This window comes from Thermobia domestica, chromosome 7 (genome assembly GCF_964235325.1).
Source record: "Thermobia domestica chromosome 7, izTheDome1.hap1.1, whole genome shotgun sequence".
In the NCBI taxonomy this organism is placed as follows: domain Eukaryota; kingdom Metazoa; phylum Arthropoda; class Insecta; order Zygentoma; family Lepismatidae; genus Thermobia; species Thermobia domestica.
The window spans coordinates 199,698,546-199,710,729 of NC_137460.1; the positions used below are offsets into that span (position 1 = coordinate 199,698,546).

Here is a 12,184-nt window from a genome sequence, read left to right on the forward strand (position 1 = left end):
GGGAAAAGCTAATGGCTTTGAAAAAGTGTGTTTGCAGTACAAAGCAAAAATGGATTCGCCCTATTCCTAATACTGAAAATTCTAGTTTCCGTTGTTTACAATGAGAATTCGTGACTCAAATGCTTTTCCAAGGTTAAGTCTATGGATATCCCGTTTTTCAGTGATTATTCCTCCACGATATGTCCAAAGGGGGTATGCGACTCCTTACGACACTCAGCTCGCGCTCTGGAATCACCACGCCAATTTGGTTAAAAACGGTTAAGGCATCTTACAAGAGCACCTGGACATACGAAAGCCTAAGTCGAGTAAACATGAGCCTCGCCCCAATAATCCAACTTAAGTTTACTGATGAACAGCTTTGAAACAATTTTAAAATCAAAGTCAAGTTACGAAACTCTAGGTAGTCTCTCTCGTAAGTGAGAATTTATTTAAATTTTGGAAAAGCAAACGTTGGAGAAGTAGCCTACATAAAGATGTATAGCACCATGTGTGAAAATACAATTTGCTTTCCAAAAAAGACCCTTTTATATAAAACATATTCGTGTATTTTTAACTTCTGTAAGAAAGAGATATATAAAATTATACCTAACCAATGTGATCTTAAATAGAACTTACATTAACAGAAATTTAGAAAGGGAAGTCATATTTTGATACACCATTCGAAGTAATTCTTGAAAACTTATAATTCTTCCAACAATTTCCTTCTTATTGCCTTCCAAAATATTTGTGCTTAAACCTCAAACCAACTTGAGCTAGCTGTTACGAAGGTGCACAAATCCGATCTAACCAAGTCAGAACACTGCAAAACTGATGGACCCAGTGGGGTGTGTCCACAGGGAGCAGGCGCATCAGAGATGGTGAATATGCCCATGAAAATAGTGGAAAGTCAGATACTGGAAACACACTATGTACGTCGTGCTACTACTCTCTGTTCCACCCTAGGAAGATTATAAAACGAAAATGACGTTCAACGAGACGTCTTAGAGCGCGACGTTGCCACTTATTATGAGTATGCAGCGGCCGATTTGAAAAAATAAAAAAAGAAAGAACATAAATCAAACAGCGCAGCGGTAAGTGACTCAATAATAACAACAATAATAATAATAATAATAATAATAATAATAATAATAATAATAATAATAATAATAGAAGAAGAGGAAGTGTAATTACTTACCATACGTAGTCTATTCCTGGAGACAAGAAATACCCAAATCTTTACTTCACACTAGTTCTGTGGGAGAAAGTTTGCAATGATAAAAGGGAGACGAAGAACTTAATGTCCGCCTTCCTTTGCAATGCGGTCTATTCTGTAGAAGACTTCTATGTTAGAAACAACTTTATTTAACATTTCTATTACTTCAAATTTGTTCCAGCTTGAATCACATTCAGAACCTTTATTTTTTAACCACTACAATTCTTTATTAGTTCATATTTTGCCTAATTCTCCGTGATAATCACCTGTTTTGTGCGGCGAAAACGAGGTCAGCTCCAGGAATTAACCCATTGTCATGGTATGAATCACTATTACTCTCCCTCCTTTCCAGAGATACGGTGACATGTAAGGGCAAACCCTCTCTCCTGCTTCATTGCCTGGTTTCGAAAATATGAATAAACGTTCAATAATATGGCTTTTTCACCAGTAGAAAGAGATTTCCCTTTCTTTCCTTGCTTCTTATAACAATGTGGAAATTTTCAGCCACTGTCTTAAAAAATATCACTATAGCAGTTAAACGCAAAATTAACTAACAACAACACTGATAATAACACACAAATAACGCACGGAATAACTATAACAAGAAAATAACAAAAAAAAAAACAAAACAGAAGAAACGCGCACAACAAAATTCACTGAACTATCATAGATCCCAATGAATCAAAACTGTCATCCCGCTTCCGCCCACGTGGCAACAACTAAGCTCATGTTGCCAAACTTACCTTATCGTAAGAAGTTTAACTGATAAAGAATGAGTTTGCATACCTTTATTGTAATTGTAACAGTCAATCTTACTTTCTTTGTGTATCTACTGCAAAAATAGCTACAAAAGTTTTTCGATACACTAATATTTGAGTGAGAGTAAATCTGACAATGTTACTTGTGTAATGCTTTCCCTTTTGTCATCGGCTACAGTGATGGTCGCAGGTACTTATATTAATATGCTAGATGAACGTATCAGCTACGCTGGATACACGAACAATTATAAACTGCCGCATTACTCAACTCCAAAGTTTAATTTGTTTTTACCACAATCTTCAAAAACATTTTAAATTTTGTCTCTAAACGAATTCATCAAAACCGTTTTTGATTTTAAACAGGCTCGTTTTTCTACTAAAAAACGGTTCGGATTTCTATTAAAAATCGGCTTCAGTTACAAATGCAAGTTCTTAAATTCGGAACAATTTTCTCTAAAAATCGGAACTCTTTTATAATCTTCCTGTTTTAATTTTAAAAAAATCTCTGTCGGTCCTTTTAAAAAAAACGAAAAACCGTTATTTCTTTTCGCACCAGTAGTATGGAATACCACACAGGGTATAGTGAGTGGTCCGGGAACTCTCCCCCGTAAACGTAGTTTTAGGCTTCATTTTTTACAAATTTTAACCTTTATATTCCTCCACCGCTTCAATGACTTATTCAAGCAAATTTTGTTTTGCCTAAAGACTTTCAATAGAGAAAGGGCAAGCGCATTTAAACAGTTTCAACATCATAAATAATAATAAAATCCATCAAAAAATACAGTGTACTGAAAATAAGAATAACATAGGCTATTAACTTTGACATCTTTAAGATTGGCTAGGTATAACTTTGACAAAAATAATAATGAAGGAATTTTTAAAAAATCTTTGGGAGAGTGTATAGCCCCGGATTCTCCCTGGCCACACTATTGCTACAAAAATTAACATAGTTTAAATTTTTGTTACACTACGCCTTTCGTAATGAGGAGGGAATCTCATAAATTGTAGATGAAATTAAGAAAAATCAGGGCATAAATAAATTTACAAAACAATCCGAGTAAATACAAGAGACAAGAACTAATCCTTCGAACCGAGATGAGACAAGAACTAATCCTTCGATAATCGAGACGAGAAATAAATTCCATAATCGAGACAAGACGAGAAAACCTTATTTCTCGTCCCGTGAGCAACATTATTTGGACAGATTGGAGATTGTCACTATTCATCTAGCGTCCCCGAAAACTACGAATTCTACACTAATCTTAGTGAGTTTGGAGATTTTTTATCCGCACCATGTGGATGGGAGCTAAGCTTAGACTTGAACACCTTTGGGGAGTTACTATTCATCTCAGTTACCCCCAAACTGTGGATTCGACACTAATATTAATCGTATTCGATTATTTTTACATATCAACCCACTACCAACTCGTCATATACTAAGAGTGCGCCCTCCCACTATAAACGGAATCAATGCGTACACCAGGAACTTTTACTTAAGGGAATGTTCAAAGTAAAAGGGTGTATTGACGAAGAAATATTCCGTAACTCAACTATTATTGATAATAACTGGTTTAATGGACTTCTCCCTCTCAACCTTCATTTATACGTATCAATTTGCTAAATAAAATAAAAAATACACGCTGCAATTATTTCTCGGAAGGGATTGCGGCGCCTAGAAGAGAAGGATTAAGCGTCTATTTGGTTAATTGACTTGATCGAAACAATGAAACCACGTTTTTTTTTTTTTTTTTTTTTTTTTTTTTTTTTTTTTTTTTTTTTTTACAAAACCAGGTGGTAGTGTTTACTTCGTATTTTGAAAGGAAACAAATAAATCAGCAAACCTATTTATGCAATAAGCAAATGATACTAATTGATAGGATTGGATACCTTTTCTATCCAGGAGTGTGTGTAAGAAAACTGAATGTCAGAAGGGTCTAGAATCTGAAGGGAATCATCAAAAACGCTAAAATTGTTAGGCTGCCTGCTTATTTTTAAAAAATACCGAATTTCAGCTTTCTAAGTTGAGCGGCTGGTGAGATACTTGCAAAAATTCGGATTCCTTCCCACTCCTCCTTGCTAGATTATTATAATCAATTTGATATGATAACACCTCAGTTGGGATTGGGGTTTAATATAAACCGAAAATCTTTTTATTCTGCTTTGCCGTTTGGCTATACATAAAATTGGATTACACACAATTTTATGTTATTTAAGTAAAGATACTCTTATAAATACTACATAAAGTGAAATATGTTATTCACTTCTCACTTGTTCTGCGAATAGAGGCAACCGTAGGGTCCGCATGATCTGCTCCTGAAAATACTGCGAATTTATTTTGCAGCTCTTCGCCACCCTACGAATCTTCAGTTTACCTCGGTAACAGTAGCCAGTAACGACCATGAACCCTTTTGGGAAGGATTCTTTACAAACACGAACCCACCTTCTGAAGTTCTTGGTGTCTTTCTCTTGGTACATGATGGCTCTCGGTTTGCCGCAGTCGGAAAGGTAAATCCATGCTTCATCGAGCGTTACGACGTACATCCACCTTTCTTTTGCCAGATGCCGTTCGTACAGCTTCCGGGCGTTATACTTTCGTTCATTTTGGTGGGCATCCGTGAAAAGATGGCCGCGAGCTTTCATGACTTTTTCCAGCTTGAGTTGATGGTGTAACGTCCGGCTCACAGTCCCTAAAGGCACGTCAAGCTCACAATCCCCATAAACCTCACCGTGCTTCGATTCGGTTAGCTAACATGTGTAACAATTAAAGCCACCTAGCACAGGTTGGGTTATGTTTTTTGCACTGTGGTTTTGATGTCATGTGGACAAACACTGGTTCGAAAGTACACGCAAATCATGAAATGATTCTAATATTTTAACAATTATTTCTAGTGGCCCCGATGAACCTCATCTGTGGTAAATGGGGTCACGTCGCAAAGTGAAAATCTCTTGAGTATAGAGATGCAAGGGCTCGCAAAAAAACAAAAAAAAAAAAACGGTTTTTTCTGCTTCGCTTTTTTGCTTGGAAAATTTTGGGCTTTTTTTCAAAATTTTGCTTTAAATTGAAAAAGCAGACTTTGTTTCGCTTCTCTATAACACAAAAAGTCATTTAATTAGTGGTTGATGCCGATAATAATATAAAACCTTGAAAATAGACCATGAATTTCGGAAAGCTATTTCAAACCATTTCTCTTCAATATATTTACGTTATGAATTCCAAAAGATTAACCAATGTATATAATAAGAATTTTTTAACCTCCTATATACAAAATAAGCAGGGTTTGAAAATGTCAAAAACTCGCTTTTGGAGGAAATTTAAAGCAGGTTTTTTTTTTTTTTTTTTTTTTTTTTGTTTAAACCAGGTTTTTTTGATTTAGATATTTTGCTTTATGTATTTATTTTACATATTCACGGAAATAAGTTTTTTTTTTCGCCTTGGTGTTATTATGCAACAACGGGGTTATGCTGGAAGAGGTGACATAAGCTTAAAGAAGTCCGGTCAGTAAATTTCTTAAGTTGAGAAACTCCCGCCCTAGCCACCGGGAAAATCCCGTCATTACTTTAAATGTAAAACAATAACGGGAAAATCCTGTTACTGCTTTGCATAGAAAATTTAACGGTCAACGTATCATAATCAGTAAGCTAAAACTGAGGTATTAAATTACAAATTTAGAATGTAGATATCATTGAAAGTCCAATCCAAGCTAATGTTGAAAGCTACGTAGGCAATCGATAAATTTGCCAATTTCTATCAATATATTTAAGCAACCTTGGCTTCTTTATAAAACATCAGGCATTCAGGCATACAGAAATATACAATTTGGTTTCGTTTCGTATGTTTAGGCTTAACATCCTTACATAATACCGAGGTTATCAAGAAGACTTTCGGTTAAAGTGACATCCGAACCGCTACTTGGTTTACGCATGAAAGAAGGGTTGTGTTTCGACCGAAAATTGAACACGGGACACCTTGATTAAAAGGTGAAAAGGAAATAAAACTAATGCAGATGGTTTGATATGTGGAAACGTCACCATGAAGTTCATACGATTCGCATTTTTCGTTCTTTTTAATTTTTTAGTTTAAACCAGTTATTGAAAATAAAAAAAACTAGTGTAAACCAGCCAACCCTAAACGTAAATACTTCTTTTAAAAAAATACACAAATAACTAGCAAAATTGTATGTAGTATTTATACTTCAAAATATTCCATACCCTCTTTTTGAAACAAAATAAAATTAAAACATAAGAGAAATACTTAGATTTATATGATACTTAAAGGCTGCACATCCAGAGCTTTTGGTTCTGTATATTGTTGAAATTCTACAGTTAAGTTTTATATAACCACCATCACGGTTTACCCAATTCTCAAGTTTTCTGAATTTTTAACAAGAGAGATTCAACATATCATTACGGAACTCCCCCTCTATAAAAAAAAAGGACTACGGAATATATTTAAGCTAAATACAACTGCACAACAAACATGACTGAGTGGTTAGCTTTTGCGCTTCTATCAGGAAGTCCGGGATTCAACCCAGCATTCGACCATTATGAAAAAGCTTTTCTTCATCCCATCTGTGAATGTAGAAATAGTGTGTGTACTGTGAGTTGACCGACTTCCTTTCTTATTGTTTTTAAATCATTATTATTACTAATTACCTGCAGTGACGGTTTTGCGAAGGTTAGGGGGGCAGTCTTTTGGACTGAGGCCTGTTCCCCAAAGTTACGGAATGTCTAAAACAAACGAAATATCTATTAGTTATGCTTTTACTCATAAATTTTAAGCTCCCGTCAAATAAAAATTACGAATGTTTACAAAAACCAAACATTAGTAAGAAAAACCCCTCCCAAAATACTTCTCAAAATCCGCCACTGATTCTCAGTATAAAATGATCTTCAAGGTTGTATCCGGAAGATTATTGCTAAATATATAAACGAAACCAAATATTATGCCTGTACTCATAAACTTCAAAGGGGGCCGCGGTGGCTAAGTGGTAGAGCGTTCACCTGTGGTGCTTGGGGTCCCGGGTTCGATCCCAGCCCCCACCAAGTTAACTTTGTGGTGGACAAACACCGTGTGCGTGGGTTTTCTCGGGGTTCTCCCGTTTCCTCCCACTTTCTTCATTCCACCATTTCATTCACTTCTCATCATCGCCGTCTCCTTTAGCCTAACCGGCATAACCGTGGGATGTAAAACTCAAAGATTTCATTTCATAAACTTCAAGCACCTCCCAAATAAAATTAGGACTTTTTACAAAACGAAACAATCAAAGAAACCCCCCCAAGTACTTTTCTAAATCCGCTACTGATTATTTGTATAAATTGGTATTCAAGATTGTATCCGGAAAATTATTGCTAAATCATTGCACAGCCACAGTATAACAGAAATGTGAAGTACGGTTTGACGGATATATTGAAAAACGTACGCTTTGATGGATATATAGAAAAACGCCAAAAGGCCTATGTTTATCAGAAAGGGTCCAGCTTTTTTCTCTAAAAAATGTTACAATTTTGGTCATTTCTGTTCACTTTCGGTTAGTTTATGATAGGGTTGGTTAGTTTAAGATAGGTTAGGCTAGTTTATGTTACGTTAGATTAGTTTAGTTTTATTAGTGTAGGAGTCCCGCATAATTTTCCAAAAAATGATAAAATTTCGCTTATTTCTAATAATATTACGTTAGTTTAGATTTGGTTACGCTATGTTACGTCTAAGTACTTGCATCACTCATTTCTCCTGTAAATTTTGTTTTTTACGTGCTTCTGGACCCCTTGTACTAAACATACCCCGCTAAAATTTCAAAAATTTTCGATTTTTTTTTTAAAAAAACCGGCTTTTTATGTGAAAAAAAAACATCGATTCAAAAAAGCCGGCTTTTTTGCGTCTCTACTTGAGTACAATATTAGTATAAGAATTATAACCTTTTAAACATTATTTTAACTGGTGTCCCTATCCCTATCTTTCACGTAATTTAACTTACGTTTCCAATAGAGTAACTGGCCTAACTCTATAAACTTCTCAGTATGATTTTCTATACAATGTGCAAGGCTCATCAATACCGTACAATTGTTTACAAATAATCAGCGCGAACGCGTCTTCTTCTGTTCTTTCTTATAATTGGATATCCCATTTGCTCCAAATTTGCTTCACACTTATGAGCAGTTGTAATACAACACTTATGGCAAATAAATTAAATATACCCTTAGTAATTTACATTATAACCAGTGACGTTTCGGCGGGGGTTATGTACACTACGTGAATAAGCACTTGTATTTTTCCTTTTGTGTGCCGACAAATTTTAATGAAGTTTTGCATTTACTAATTTATTTTGAGGGGGGCTTGAGCCTGATAGCAACCCCCTAAACACGCCACTGATTATAACAGTAGTAATATGTGAATAACATATATAATATGTATTTAAAAAATAAATTGGAAATCAATGTTTTATAATTTTATCAAACTGTTTCTGTTCATTTTACGCAAATGGTTTTGTTAGTTTATCTTTGTATTCACTTGTGAAATTGTCCACAGGTGATTATAGTAAGAATGGAATGAATAAAACTAGAAAGCCCTCTGTTAACATACCACGGAAAGCCTGTGGTGCCTCGAATCCAGGGTTAAGTTTTAAAGTTGGACGTCCGTTTCCAGCTAAATTTTATAAATTTACAGGGAATATATGGATAATTTGATCGTTTGTGTGCTTGATAATATATAAGTATCTTGAAAAATGTGTTTATTTGTTATATACAAGCAGTTGTAAACATGGGACTATACGGCGAGCGGAGGGAACTACTTGACGCAAGGTAACGGAACAGTTTTATTGTGGGAAAGTAACGAACATATATGTTATCAGCATGGCGGTTGTACAAGGGATGTGAACTAACAGTTTTAACATTTGTGAAGCAATACGTTGATAACGAGCAAAATCTTTTAAAAGTTTGTGAAGAGCACGGATTAATAAAACTAATAACAAATTGCAGAAAATGTGGAAAGGAGATGACAGCGAAAAAACGTGGTGAAAGCGGACGTCCAACTTCGGAATAAATGCCCAAACACAGAATCTTGGAAAGTGTAGAAAAGTGTACTTTGAAAGATATACGTTAACACTTTCACTACGGGACTTTTATCTGGAGAGTTCCCCAGAAAACGGGCGTTTTTATGCTACTCCTGATCTAAGTTAAAATCAAGTATCAACGATAGAAGCATATTTCTTTTTTTATTGTAATATTTTGTTTTTGTAGTATTTACTATGCACAGTTCGCTCTCTTCGCGTTTCATTAAATGGCAGAGCAATAATACATGTTATATGTTTTTGTGCTTCGGCGCGAAGTTCTCCAAAATCTGTATCTTCTGAGTCAGATTCAGACCCGGAGTCTTGGCACAGAAAACTTCGTATTTTGTCTTCGTCGAACACTTCCATTTTTACTGACTCGAGTTTGTATAAAACACACGCAGTTCTATACGTGATAAGAGTGAGGAGGAGAAACAAAAATACAAGACGATAATATAACACGTGCATACAACTCAATGCAGTTGGTTGTTTTCATTATGTTATTACGCAGCTACTGTCTAGTGTTTCCAACTACCAATTTTTTCTATTGATCCTTGGACCTTCGTCGATCATCTGGTACATACGATTGACGGATGGCTCTTGCCAGGACACTTAAATTTTAACGGACAACTTGTGTCAAGGCGTTCATGACAATCGTATCGCCAGTGTTATTACCCTGTCAATACATTATTGACAGCCGTATTGAAAGTGTTAATCAGCATAAGTAGTTCCTACAGTTTGTTACAATGGGAATTTCCACTATTCTTTTTTTTATTTCAATTTAAAAGTGTACTGTGTGGAATAAATAAATATATTTCTTTCTTGTATATTTCCTTCTGTTATGGATGTAATAACTGTATAAATAGACTTTTTGTGAACTTAATTCTATACCAACTGAAAATGACCCTGCCTCGTGTTATAACGTACAGTAAGTGGTGCCAAAGGGAATATTTTATTTAGTAATTACAAAAACTACTACCGAACGCAACTGATACTAATTAACAAAAGTACGTCCTTAAAACTGGATGACAAATCTTTGAATCATTTTAATATAGGAACGAAGGTTGAAAATCTCTGTGGTAAGATAGCTTAGTTAACGGCTAGTGTGCACTTTATGTCTAATCAACAGATGACATGTTGAAGAAACTTGAACTAGAGATTAAGGGTAATATTCAACGGAATAAGGATATAGCCAAGTTAAAACCAGAAAACAGAATTAAAAAAGCAATTAAAATTACGAAACCTAAAAATGTTATCAGTATGGACATAATAAAAATATTGAAATACATTATATTCAGGAGCGTACTGATGAAAATGTAAACGAAGTTGTAATCGACATGGCTCAGAAATTCAGAATAAAATGAGCGGAAGACGATATTGACGTTGTTCACCGATTATCAAACGGTAAAAATAAACGAAAAGCAACAATTACAATTTACACCGCGCACGGTGAGAGATAAGTGGTTGAATAAAAGGACTACCGGTCTTCTTAAAAATGCTTGGCGATGTGACCTAAGTGCCGCCACAGATAAGGGGTTCACTTAGTACTGTTTATAGTTTATAGTTTACTGCAGAAGCAAATGAAGATTAAATTACTTATGGAAATATCCATTTTACTTGCAAAAAGACGTTAGTCTTTTTAGAAAATGCTTGGTGATGTGACTTAAGAGCCGCCACAGATTATTCATTTAGTACTGTTTATAGTTTACAGCTGAAACAAAGTGTAGAATTTGTCTGAGTTTTTATAAGTGAAAGCGAGATTAAACAGAATTGCGTACTGTCTAACATTTTACTTTTTTAATTTTTAATGGATTTTGGTAACATTGTTATTCTGGGTGATAATTATTTGGTTCACTTTTTTTGGTATTTACTCAATGAGGAATTGTTAATTTGTGATTTACTAAAATAGTGTTTAAATGTAGACATAAAGAGGTTTCAGTTACAGTGGGCCAGTTTCCCGAGATAAATTTGACTATTCTAAATATTGCTTTTGCGTTTGAAATTTTATACGTAGATGTGTAGACTTTCCTGTAGATGTGTGGCACTATCCCACAGTTAGACTCGAAAGAAAGAAACACATGCGTTTATTTTTGGTCATAGAAGTGTGCGGTAGAGGACTAGCTCAGGAGAGTAATGCTCCCGGAAGTGGGAACGAAAAACACAGTTCTGATTGGTTGGCGTAATCTATGGCTTGCCGCGTTGCTTCAAATAGCAGAATTCAGACGATTGTTGTTGTCGGTGTTCGTGGCCGAGTGGGCTAGCGCTATATACTAGTAACAAAAGTCTCTTTTCGCGTGGGTTCAAACCCGGCCCGAGGAAAGTTTTTTTTTTTACATTTTTATAACACTTTCTAAATTAAAATAATACGAAAATAATACTCAAAAATGTGATTGATCTAGTAGGAACGGGCTAGAAGCCCTGCAGGGCTCGTTTTGTTGCCCTTGTACTCCATAATATAAGGCTCGTTTTCTTCCCCTTATACTAAATGATATAGATTTTGTGACCAACTAAAAAACAACTGACTAGGATAGCGCGTAAAACAGCTGGCTAGAGTAGCGCGCGAAAAACGTACTTCCGGGAGTATTACTCTCCCGAGTGGGTCGTTGCGGTAGGCTCCTGTGGATTTCCGTTAAAATAGTAACCCATCGCAAATCTTGCGAAAGGTAATATACGTTGAGCTGTTCCATAACGCCTGCAATATTGGTTTGTAATTTAGTGAGAAAAATTGATGATAGATATTGTTTTATGGATTGTTTGTCTTTGGATAAGCTATTGGCGAGAAACCCTCTGAAAATGTAAGAAATATGGACTTGCGTATTTTATACATATGGGAAGATATTGAGAGAGAATATGTTAAACGCGGCTTAGTCACATACTTGTTACATACTAGCTCTTTAGTAAGAAAGGTGCGCTGTTTGGTGCTTGGAGTCTACTAGAGTACAAGTAAAGAGATGATTTGAGTATGATTAACCCCGATGCATCGGGTGAGAAAATTTAAATATCGGAACTACAGAAAAGTAGATGATCGCATGCGTACTCTGTAAAAGAAAAACAAAATGTTATGTCGCACGCTAAACCATGGGTATAACATTAGCCTCTGCTCTAGATTAATTAGTCACATCGAATTAGATTAATACAATTTTGATAACCATCCGTTAGTCAACCGGTAGTATGATGTTAATAAGACTTTA

General features: G+C 35.3%; 1 protein-coding gene across 3 annotated transcripts in view; it reads right to left on the minus strand.

Moving 5' to 3' along the window:
* LOC145690639 (uncharacterized) overlaps positions 1-8,074 on the minus strand; it is a 49,549-nt gene extending 41,475 nt beyond the window's left edge. Inside the window, exons 1-2 of one of the 3 annotated variants that reach the window (XM_081765724.1) lie at positions 7,923-8,064; positions 1,459-1,590 (exon numbers count right to left, since the gene is read on the minus strand). The gene's annotated coding sequence lies outside the window, so the exon portion shown is untranslated. Of the gene's footprint in view, positions 1-1,458; positions 1,591-7,863 lie in introns of all 3 variants that reach the window. The other 2 variants (XM_081765723.1, XM_081765725.1) reach the window with 2 other exon arrangements.
* Positions 8,075-12,184: the final 4,110 nt, after the last annotated feature.